This window comes from Equus quagga, chromosome 1 (genome assembly GCF_021613505.1).
Source record: "Equus quagga isolate Etosha38 chromosome 1, UCLA_HA_Equagga_1.0, whole genome shotgun sequence".
Lineage (NCBI taxonomy): Eukaryota > Metazoa > Chordata > Mammalia > Perissodactyla > Equidae > Equus > Equus quagga.
The window spans coordinates 21,374,766-21,386,643 of record NC_060267.1 but is presented as its reverse complement, the minus strand read 5'-3'; positions in this window follow the sequence as shown (position 1 = coordinate 21,386,643).

Sequence of the window (11,878 nt, the reverse complement as noted above, 5' to 3'; positions counted from 1 at the left end):
CCAGTCTCACCTAAACAATGCTCTTTCTGGCGTTAGTGCCCAATTTCCCCTCACCATCCCTCAAGGCTTAGTCACTGAGCCTCAGGAAAACCTCCCTCCGCCTTCATCCCTCCGGTCTAACCCCTCTTTTTGCAAGTACCGTTTTCCAAACCGTGTGGTGCAGGACTTTTTAAAACCTCCGCTGTCTTGACTTAAAATTGTTCAAGTTTGTAGTCCTTTCTCCCCAGGGAGACTGTGAACTCTCCGAAGGCAGGTTTGCCATTTGACACAGAACGGGGGCTGAAAAACCTTATCTTTTTTCCACTTAGATTCCCTTTAAACACCCATCCACTCCTCTTGTCAGGAGAACAATCTTAGTAGGGGTTAGAGGACTCCAGGGAAGTTCCTTTATGTCAGGTTCAACTGATAAGGATCAAAAGGTCTTAAACCACTTTTTCATCCAGGTGAGTCTCCAGCTCAGTAAGAGGTGCTAAGGAAGCCCTCAGGGTTGGTGGTTGTGATTGGCAAGTCTCTCACAACTAGATCTCTTGTCCTTTGGACTTTCTGGTGGTTTGTATTGCAAAGCATGCATAAGAGACCCTGTAAAATTCAGGACAAGTGTATGTGTGTCTGTGTGTGCTGGGGGAGAGGGCTGTAATCTTGTTCTGACCTCTGCCTGATAAGAACCTGAACAGTAAGTGACAAAAAAGAGGGGCAGGCATTGAAATGTCTGTTTTTCTATTGCCAGTTTGATTCTTGTTTTCAAAGGCCAATCTGAGGCATTGCTGCTAACTCAAGTGGCATCCAACTGAAGCCTGATGTGCTTGGATTTTTGCTGTTATGCACTGAGCTAGAATGCAGGGGACACAGTGCCCTTACCCAATTTCTGGGGAACTGTACCACCAAGCGCTTGTTGGTCAGAAGAGCTACGATTTTGCTTTATTTCAAACTAATGTTTTAGAAGAATAGCATTTTTCAAACTGCAGAATGGGACCCAGTAGTGGCTAGTGATGAATTTAGTGGGTACTGTGAGCTTCTTTCTTGAATGCAATAAAATAAAATGTAATAAAAGATATCAGTATGCCATATATAGTAATGCTAAGCACTGTTCTGTAAAACTTTAATTTTGATTATGCATATGTGTATATTCTGAGTTATGATGTAAAATGTATTTCTCTCTGTGGGTTAGGATCAAAGAATTTTGAAAGCTCCTGAGAGCAAAACTATCCTTAGATAGAAAAATAATCGCAAATATCCATTGTCAGCTCTGGATTTTCAGGAATGCATTGTCAAGGTAGGTTGTTAGAAGTTTTTAGTGAGGGTAGATAGCTATCTTCTGTAGAATTATTTGATCATTATCACCTGATAAGATATTTCATTTCCTGGGGGCTACAATGAGTTAACCTTCCCAAACTTTTGTTAGACAGCTGGTCTTTAGGATGCTCCTCAAAATTCTATTTATGCAACATCTCAGTTTGCCTGAAGTGGCCTTAAACATTAAATTTGCTTTTCTCTACCCTCCATTTCCAACTGAATAGTTCGCTCTCAGGTGGGCTTTCACGGCTTCCTTTGATCTGCCCTAGCCTCTCTCTCCACCCTTATCCCTCCTTGTTTCTTGTGGTAGGCAGCTGCTGAGACGGCTCCCAAAGAATGCCACCTCCTGGTAGTCATGCCCATTTGTAATCCCCTTTTCCTGTATATGGGTTGGACTAGTGCTGTGCTTCTAGTCAGCAAAAGTGATGGCATATGACTTCTAGGATTAGGTTACAAAAAGACTCTGGCTTCCATCTTATTTTCTCCCTCCTTTGCCTTGAGGGAAACCAGCTGCCATCTTGTGGACTGTCCTCTGGAAAGGCTCATGTGGCAAGGAACTATTGTCTCTGGCAACAGCGAGAGAGGATCTGAGGCCTGCCAAGAGTCACATGAGTAAGTTTATAAGCTGATCTCGTAGAGTTGAACCTTGAGATGACTCTGGCCCCAGCTGATACCTTAGTGAGAAGACCTAAAGCGCAGCCTGGATTCCTGACCCAAAGAAAGACGTGATGATAAATGTTTGTTGTTTTAAGCTGCTAAATTTTGGCACTTGGCCAGAGATCATAAATACATTCTCTTTTGTATACCCTATGCTTTTGCCAAAAAGTATTGTTCCGTGTTCTCAACACAAACCATTTCCCATTCAAACTCTTCCTGCTGCTTGGAATGTTTTTCGTACCTCCTTTTCCCGGTCATTGCTATATATCTAAACTGTATCTTTCCTTTGAGGCCCAACTTAAATACCACACCTTTCACTAAGTTTTCTTTATTTGATACTTCCATTTGAAACTGATCTCATTCTGCTTTGAACTTACTGCTGTTTATGTATCGTTTTGTGGCACTTCTTTTTGTGTTGTCTATGTACTAGATATTATGTTAGGATCTTTTCAGGGTAGAATCTGGCTAATCACACCCAGCCTTGTCACTTGGAAAAAGAGGGTACTTTTTGAATATATGGATGAATTAAATATGTTTTTTCTTTATAGTACCTATCACCACCTGAAATTTTGTTAAATATATTTATTTATTTACTTGTTTATTGTCTCCCTCACTAGAATGTAAACTCCATGAGGGCAGGGGTTTAATCTGCTTTGATCACTGTTAGCTCCAGTACCTACAACAGTGCCTGACAGTAATTTTTGTTGAATGAATAAATGCAGGAGTAAATAGTTTTGAGTTTCTCTAGGACCAGGAGGAAATATGTTATCTAATATGCCTTATATGATAAATGAACGTATTATCTAATATCATCCCTTACTGGCCAGAGCAGAACTCTTGACTTCCCTAGCAAAACTGTTCCTCTCTCAGCTTTTCCAATTTAGAAGAATAACACCACTATTCACGAGGAAGCTTAGGCTCCAGATCAAGGAGTCATCTTGTGCCCTCCTCTTCCTCAAATATCTAATCCATCAGTAAGTCTTAAGGACTCTGCCTCCAAATATATTCAGAATCCTGCCACTTCTTACCATCTCCACTGCTCTGCTCCCAGTCCAAGCGACCAGCACCCGTCTCCTGGATCACTGCAAGAGCCACAGCCTAGCTCATCTCTGGACTCCCATTCTTGGTGCTCAGTCCATTCTCCACCCAGCTGTCAGAAAGATCTCAGAACATAAATCACATACCCGTTTAAAGGGATAAATTATTTCCCTGACTTAAAGCCCTCCAGTGACTTCTAACTGGATTCAGAATAAGATCTATATTCCTCACTCATCCTGGTCTTACTTGGTTGTGCTCCTGCCTACCTCCTCAACCTCATCACCTACCGCTCTTTCCCTTTTCGCTATGTACTTTCCACATTGATTTCCTTTCTGTCCCTAAAACACACTAAGTTATTCCCTTTTCAGGACTCCGCACTTGCTGTTTCTTCCACCTAGAAATCTCCTTGCCTATATCTTTGTGTGGCTGCCTTCATTTAGGTCTCAGCTCAAATATCACCTCCTCAAAAAAAAATTTTCCTTGACCGTCTCAGCAAAAGTTGCCACTTGCATGTAATCTCCATTTCCTCATTGTCCTATTTAATGTTTTATTGCATTTTTTCATGGTATGAAAACATATTATTTAATCATTTGTTTATTCGCTTATGATCTCCCCACCCCTTACCACATCTTCCCTTCCAAACCCCTTTCTGGAATGTTAACTCCATGAGGGAAAATCTTTTGTTTTGCTCACCATTGAATCTTCAGTGCCTAGAACAGTGCCCAAGACATAGAAGGAGTTTGTTGGGGAGGGGAAAATTCTTCCCTTCTACGCTTCTTGTGTTCTTATGGCTGGACTACTAAAAAAATTGACAGAAGACCAGAGTAATAGGAGAAAACCCAATTTAATCTATATGTATTGGAGATCATAGAGAAATGGTGCTCAGAGAGTGAACAAAGCAGGCGGTATATATCTCTCTTACACCAAAAAACAATAAATTGGTGAGGAATGAAACTTAGGTTTGAGGTATGTAATAAGAGAGGAAGTTAAACAGAGTTTAGGCTTGAGGCAGTAAATTAGGAAGGTTTGTTTATGCAGGATTCTTGGCCCTGAATCCTCCAGCTCTGGGGATAAGGATGCCAGGAGAGCACGTTTCACATGGTAGAGTTATTTCCTGCTTTTAGGGGGAACAGAGACAGGAGTGTCAAAATTTTGGTCTTTTTTGCATTGGCTTCTTCTCAAGTAACTTTAATTCAAAATAATCAATATGCCATTGTGGGATATTTTGGGGTGGCCTGCCCTGGGCCCCAACAAGTTCACTAAGTGTTAGTTGAATTAGTACATTTAACTTTATCCCTCCGTGCCTAGCACGTAATAAACTGACTAAGTGTCTGTTGCAATGGCTTGATGGTGGAAAAGGACAGGTTTTTCTCGAGCCCAGTCTTCCGTAAGCCACAAGCATGAGAACTGATTTCAAGACTTGCTTTCTAATGGCTTCCTTTCACCTAATTGATATGCCCATTTGCTATATACACAGCCTGACATTCTTGTCCACACAGTGTTATTCAAAATTCAAGTATGGACATTGGCATTATGGAGAAAAAGTGAAATTCTTCCCACTGCCTCCCGCCCATCTCCCTTCAAACCACACCCTTCCCTTTATTCCAATGACTTCCATGTTTTCTTAGTATTAATCTTTTCCAGGTTCCTCAACAAAAGCCTCTTTATAGTCTTTTTTTTTCCTTCTTATCATTTTGTACATTTTATTCTTGGGATTATGTTTAATATGTGCTCAACAAATGAAGGGTTGTATTTATATTTGTAAGACAGCTCCCAAAGCCCAAAGCCATAGTATTAACTTCGTCAGCACACTGGTGCCATTAGTATGTTTTTCTGGTGTTGAGGTATACTCTGTTAGGTAGCAATTGCTGTGTAACAAATTATTCCAAAATGTAGCGACTGAAACTCTCAAAGTTTCTATGAATCAATAATTCAAGAGCTGTTCAGTTGTGTGTTTTGGCTTGGAGTCTCTTAAGAGGTTGTTGTCAGCAGACAGCTAGGTCTGTAGTTATCTGATGGCCTGACTGCAGCTGGAAGATCTGTTTCCAGGGTCACTCACTCACATGCTGGCAAGTTGGTGCTGGCTAGTTGGTTCCTCTCCAAGAAAGCTTCTTCACAAGCCTGATTGAGTGTCCTCATGACATGGCAGCTGGTTTAGCCCAGAGCAAGTGATCCAAGAAACATCAAGGCAGAAGCTGTAATGCCTTTATAAACTAGCCTTGGAAATCACACTTTATATTTCCACCGCATTCTTAGTCACAAAGGCAAGCCCTGAGTCAGCGTAGGAGTGGACTATACAAAGACGTAAATACCAGGAAGTGGGGATCATTAGGGGCCATTCTGGAGGCTGGCTATCATAGCAAAGTTGTCAGCAGAAGAAAACTTTTTATTGCAAGAAACACAATATACAATTAATAATAAGCACATTTTCTAGCTCATATAATGGGAAATCTACAGATAGGGCAGTCCTAGGGTTAATTCTTGGCCTTGATAATCTCCTCAAAGATTGAGAGCTCACCATCTTTTCACTCTGACATCTTTGGCATGCTGGAGATGTCTCCTGTCACAGTCACACATTGGCTGCTGTGGTTTCAGGACTCATGTGCAGACAGGAACACATCCACTGAAAACGAAAGGGGTGTCAATTCTGTGAGTCAATTATATTATGAGAGAGAACATTTCCTGGAAATACTGCTGTAGAGGTCTCAGATCCTATTGTCCTGAAGTAGGTAACACAGTCATGCATAAAAAATACATTGTATTTGAATCCATACGTTGGCAAGCATTCATGTTTTGTAAGTGCACACCTCATTTCTCAGCTAGAAAAAGAAAATTATGGTGCCCACAGAAACTCAACTTTAAAAAAAACTTTAGAAATATTTAGATAGTTTTACAGACATTTTAATATAAATTTATTCAAATCTATCAGGATTGTAGAACTTCCGAGAGTGTCAGTAGTTTGTTTTTCTCATCTCCTCCCCCAAAAAAGAGGGAAGGAATGGCTTAACTAGTGAACTTTTTGTAGTATTTATCCACTGGTCTTTTCATGTGACCTGGGAATGGTCCATTTTGCTAGGTGTGGTATAATACTAACGAATGTGAATGAAAACAGCGTCAGAAAGATGAAGGATTTATTGACCATGATTCTTTCACTGAGTAAATTGACACCTGCTAATTAGCAATAAGTGGCTTGGAAAGTGAAATGCGAAAGCAAAATCATAGATGTGAGCTCTCACATACATGCTTATGGTTTATTCGGAATGTGCCAAGGTTACACTAAGGATCAAGAATTAACCTAGAAAACAAGATGTATATATACTTAGAGAAAAGATTGATACGTTTTATCGAATAGTAAACTATGCTCCGTTCTTTTGAAAAATTAACATTTTCAGGCTTTTACAATTTTCGAAAATACGGTGATTTAAAAATACCTTTATTTTTACACTTCTTAATAGTGGTCTGTTTTTTTGTCCAAAGGGAAATGACAGGGACTGAATGATGTGTTTCATTCAAAACCCTCCTGGTCCACAGTGGACTTTCATTCCTGGCCTTCAGTCCGTTTCTGGATCGTTGTTTGCCCAGGGCTAAGATACTGAAATAGGGATTTATTAAAATATACCTGCCATTCTGGTTCTTAGATGGAAAGCATTTTAATATCTGGGCTTGGTTCTGGGATCTTTACTCAGGTAAAATTCCCACTGTTTTGTCTGGAATCTTTGGCACCTTGTGTCTGATGAAGACGCCAGCATCCGGTTCCAAGCAATCTCATTTTAGGGCACTTGGCGCTAATACCACTTCTCCACCCTCTCTGCTTTCAGTGACACCCGCCCAAAGGGACAGTCTAGAACCAGCCAGGCTCTGAAACTGTTAAATATGTTTGTTTTCTTGAGGTGAACCACGTGCATAACACACCCCTTTTGAATGAAATAATGTCATTGTGTAGCCATTTGTCACCCCTGGGTGGATGAGGTCAACAAACTCCCCAGAGTTGCTGTTTCAGGAATAAATTTTATTCGTGTTTGGAAAAACTAAGTGGGGAATGTTATGGGACAGGGTAAATAACTCGTTTATTTTCCTGGTGGTGAAGTGGGGTTAAGTAAAACACAATGGGGCCGTGTAAATGCTTTGTGTGAACGACGACACAGGGCGTTAAACGAGTAGAAGACAGGCGCCCATCAGAACTGTCCTGTCCCTTTGTCTTCCACTCCACCAGGGAGGCGGCGCGGCCCGGTGTCATGCAGAGCTGAGGTTGGCGGGCCTGAGGGGGCTGCGGCGCCCCAGAGGAGAAGGCGGAGGCGCCAGGACGCCGCTCCTCGCCCCTCAGGATGCCAGCCAGGCACGCAAGGTCGGGGGCAAGGCCGCGCGGCGGCGCGGCGCTTCCAGACGCGGCGCGAAGGAAACGAGGGCGGCCAGCCTGCGGGCTCGCAGCGCGGGCGGCGCCAGCCTGGAGGGCTGCAGCGGGCGGGGCGCGCGCGGCTCGGCGCCGGGGGAGGAAGGCACCTCCGCAGGGGCGGGGCCGGGCCTCGGCCGGAAGGCGGGGCGGGGGCGCGGACGGGAGGGGGGCGACGGGGCGGGGAGGCGGGGCCTCGGGTGCGCAGCCGCAGTAGGTCTCAGGAAATTTTCCACTCAGTTTCGGAGCGCCGGGGCTGCCGAGGCGCAACCAGCCTCTGCGCGCCCGGGGCCCACGTGACCGTGAGTCACAGGCGCCGCCTCCGGAGCCCCGGGGCGGGGAAGCGGAGGGGAGAGGAGGGAGGCAGAAGCGAAGGAGGAGGGGGAGGAGGGGATCGGAGGGAAACCGGAGGAGAGGAAGAGGAAGGGGGAGGGGTGGAAGGAGAGGAGAGAAGTGATAAGTGATGGGGTGGGGGGATGGAGGTGATGGGGGGGCCCGAGAGGAGAGGTGGAGGAGAGAGGATCCTGGAGGTGCGGAGGCACTGGCCTTTCTCAGCCCCGCCAACGCCTCCTCCCGCCGAGGTGGGCCAGCTGGAAGGCTGCCAAGTGCGCGCCCGCCGGGCTCGCCCCGGGCGCGCCCAGCGCTCGCCGGCGACGTGGAAAACCTCGAGAGTTTTAAGACGTCAGGGCGAATCGCGAGGTGCTTTGGGGAACGCCGCACGGGGGCCTCGGGGTCCCGCGGAGTTTTTGGGGACGCACCAGGCCGCGTCGGGATGCCCCGCTCGGGAGGCCGCAGCCTGGGGGCCGCTCACACTCTGTTGGCATCTGTCCGCGCCTGTGTACGTGGCTCTCGACGTGGAGAGCTGTGCCTGTGGACAGCGTGCACCGGAGGGAGGGACGAAAGGATGAGGCCTTGGCCCAACCTCTGTGCCCTGGGAGTCCCAAAGCCACTGCTATTTGTCAGATTAACCCCCCAGACCCACGAGGAAATCCTTGAGGCTTCGGGGAACGTGGGATTTGTAGTGCCGCTGGTTCCAGATGGTTCCTCCTTCAGACTTTGGCAAATCGGCATCCCAAAGATTTCCTCTTATCCTTCTGCTGTGTTGAGCAGACATTACCCAGACACGGCGCCCGGATCTCTGCTCTTGTAAGGAAACATTTATTACAGAAGTCTTCCAACTATTTCATCTCTCGTGTCCTTTTGGGTTCTTTCTAGTAATTGTGACCTTTTCCTTTTCCTCGAGTCATTCCATCAAAGCCTGCGAAGTGAATTAAAAAAAAAAAAAACTAGCCTGAATTAGAACGTTAAGGTCTTTGTTTACCAACTGCGTTGTGTGGGAAGAAGCGTTGTGGCTTTGCCCTTGAGGTTTCCTCAAACCTCTTCCGGGGGGCGCTCTCTCCCCCCAACCTGGAGGCCAAAGTACAGACTAGAGGAAGCCGGCGAACCTGCTGATGTCCCTTATTTTCCACACTGGTTTAAACTTTTTCACTAGAACTGTGTGTATCGTTTTCTCCTAGGTTTCTGCAATTAGAATTATTGTAATTACTAAGAATAGCTAATATTCATGTAGTGCTTAGGGCAGGCACTATTTTAAGTTCTTTATAAACATGTGAATATTGAATTTTGTCATCCACTCTGTGAGGCAGGGGCTATTATTGTGTCTTTTTCCATCTTCGTTCATTCCGTTCATAAGGAAACTGAGGCAAGGATAAGTTAGATAACTTCCCCAGGGCCATCCAGCCTGCAGGTAGAGGAACTGGAATCCAACCCAGGCTGTGGGAGGTAAATCCCATGCTGTGGTCACTATGCTATAGAAATTCCCTATTAACAAACATAATTGTATTGAAATGTTAAATTTACATTTTGGTAGGTTTGTTCCCTTTTATTTATTTAGCCTTCCTGAAGTTTATTTTGGAGAGATGTCTAAATTTAGTTTGGATAGAAAAACCACACACAACTTAGAAAAGAAACTCTTATGAAGAAATCATGCATCCAAGGCAGCATTACATTTTTCTGACGTGGAAGATTATTGAAATATTTGACCTAGGAACTCATTTTAATCAGGAGAAAGGTCTGTCTTCATATACCTTTAGCCCTGGTATATGGTAAGCTCTCTAGGAAAATGACGATGAGGCTTTTTTTTTTTTAATTAAGATTATGATAGTTAACAACCTTGTGAAATTACAGTTGTACATCATTATTAGTCATGTTGTAGGTACACCACTTCACCCCTAGTGCCCTCCCCCCACCCCCCCTTTCCCCTGGTAACCACCGATCAGTTCTCTTTATCCATATGTTAACTACCACCTATGAGTGGAGTCATACAGAGTTCGTCTTTCTCGGTCTGGCTTATTTCACTCAACATAATACCCTGATGATGAGGCTTTTAATCGTCAGTGTTCGATAAATATAAATTGATTCAAATGTACTCAAGAAGTGATCAAGAAGTGTACCTTGAAGTGGTCGATGACATAATGTCAAATGAAAGGAAATTTCCAAAAGAAACATAAACATAGGATCAATTCAATAGGAAGATGCTACAAGACTTTTTTTTCCTGCCTTTCTGGAACGTTCTTTTCTGTCCTTGAAATCTTCCCCGACACACCCAAGACTGGGTTAGAAGCCTTCTGTGTTCTTGTGTGGCTCTCAGAGTCTGCACCTGTGGTGACACCACATTGTATTCTCATTGGTGGTTCACGTGGCTCTGCCTCCCAGGAGATTCTTAAGTTTCCTGAAGGGTGGCCATGCTGTCCTGCTCAACAGTGTGTCCCCAGAGCTCAGCACAGTTGTTTATGCTGAAATAGGAATTCAGCAATACTGGTTAAAAGGATGAGTTTACTTGTCAGCCTTATCTTGTTAGGATGTACTGAATTGGGATTTAACAGAAACAGTGAGACCAGTGTAACCTTGGAAACACAGTCTCTGTCCACTCTTGGTCCATACTGAACTCCCTCCCCTTTCCTCCTTTCTTACATTTCCTTGCATTCTTTTTACATACCTGTCTGTCTCTACCACTAGATATAAACTGCCCAAGGCCAGGGATGTACATTTTCTTTGAGTGTGTATATATCCCATTGCCCCAATTGTTATTTTGCACAAAGTAGTTTTTTGATGTTTATTAAGTAAGAACAAAAACCACCTCTGAAAAATTCTGTGTCCTGTTAGCTAACTTGATTTCAGCACCCAATGAATGGTGAGAGGTTTAATAACCACGGCCTTAATCCTGATCTTACAATTTGGGTTTTTTAGAATGAGAGAGTCAGGACTTGTTTTTTTATTGCTGAAGGAGACCTTCTAATTGCTCTGTCCAATACACAGCCACTAGCCACACAAGGCTATTTAAATTAAAATTAAATGAAATTAACAATTAAGTTCCTCAGTAGCATTAGCTAAATTTCAAGTGCTCAATAGCCATGTGTGACTAGTCTATTGGACAGCACTGATATAGTTATTTCCATTATTGCAGGAAGTTTTATTGGACAGAGCTGAGAAGTTACAAAAAATTAGATAAAAGAGCAGTTTTATTAGCTTAACTGTATCATTTTTTTTTAAGATTTTATTTTTTTCCTTTTTCTCCCCAAAGCCCCCTGGTACATAGTTGTATATTCTTTGCTGTGGGTCCTTCTAGTTGTGGCATGTGGGACGCTGCCTCAGCATGGTTTGATGAGCAGTGCCATGTCCGCGCCCAGGATTTGAACCAATGAAACACTGGGCTGCCTGCAGCAGAACGTGTGAATTTAACCACTCGGCCATGGGGCCAGCCCCTGTATCATTATTATTAAAAAATATTTCATATTCCTTAGCATAAGATTGTTCTTTTATGTACAAAGAACATCATTTTCATATTTCACTTTCTGTTATTTCATATATGAGGAAATTTTCTTACTTAACAGTTGTGTTTAAGTTAATAGACATTTAAACATATTCAGAAGTACTGATGGTTCAAAAGCATTCCTCTTGTATTTCCCAAAAGTGACTGTTTATCCCAGTTGATCCTTTGTGAATTTTAATTTTTTTCTGTTTAAAAACACTCTAATCTTTGAGTCACTTCTCAACTTTGACATTCATTAGATTCGGCTGTATGTTTTAAGCTCCCACGATTGGGAAACTAGAACACTCAGTAATGTTGGTAAAGGACAAATGCCAGATAGTTTTGGACTGACGAAATATATATTTAATGACATCACACATGCAATACAGACAGTTCTCCATTTACAAACACTCTATTCAGAAGTGGCCCAAATATAAAACATCCTGGTGTACCTTCTTTAAACTCCTCCTTAGAACAATATCAAGGTAGCTGTTGTACAAACAAATTAATAAATAAATAAATAAATTGTGGAATTCTCGGAGGATGTATAGCTTGAGTTGTGGAGGTGATAAAGAAGCTGTGAAAACCCTGGGGAGTTAGTCGAGGTTATTTCCACAGTCGTGCAAATTTGCTTAAGTGGTAACCCCCTGACAAAAATAGTCCAGTTCCATCTCTCCCCACCAGGCCCC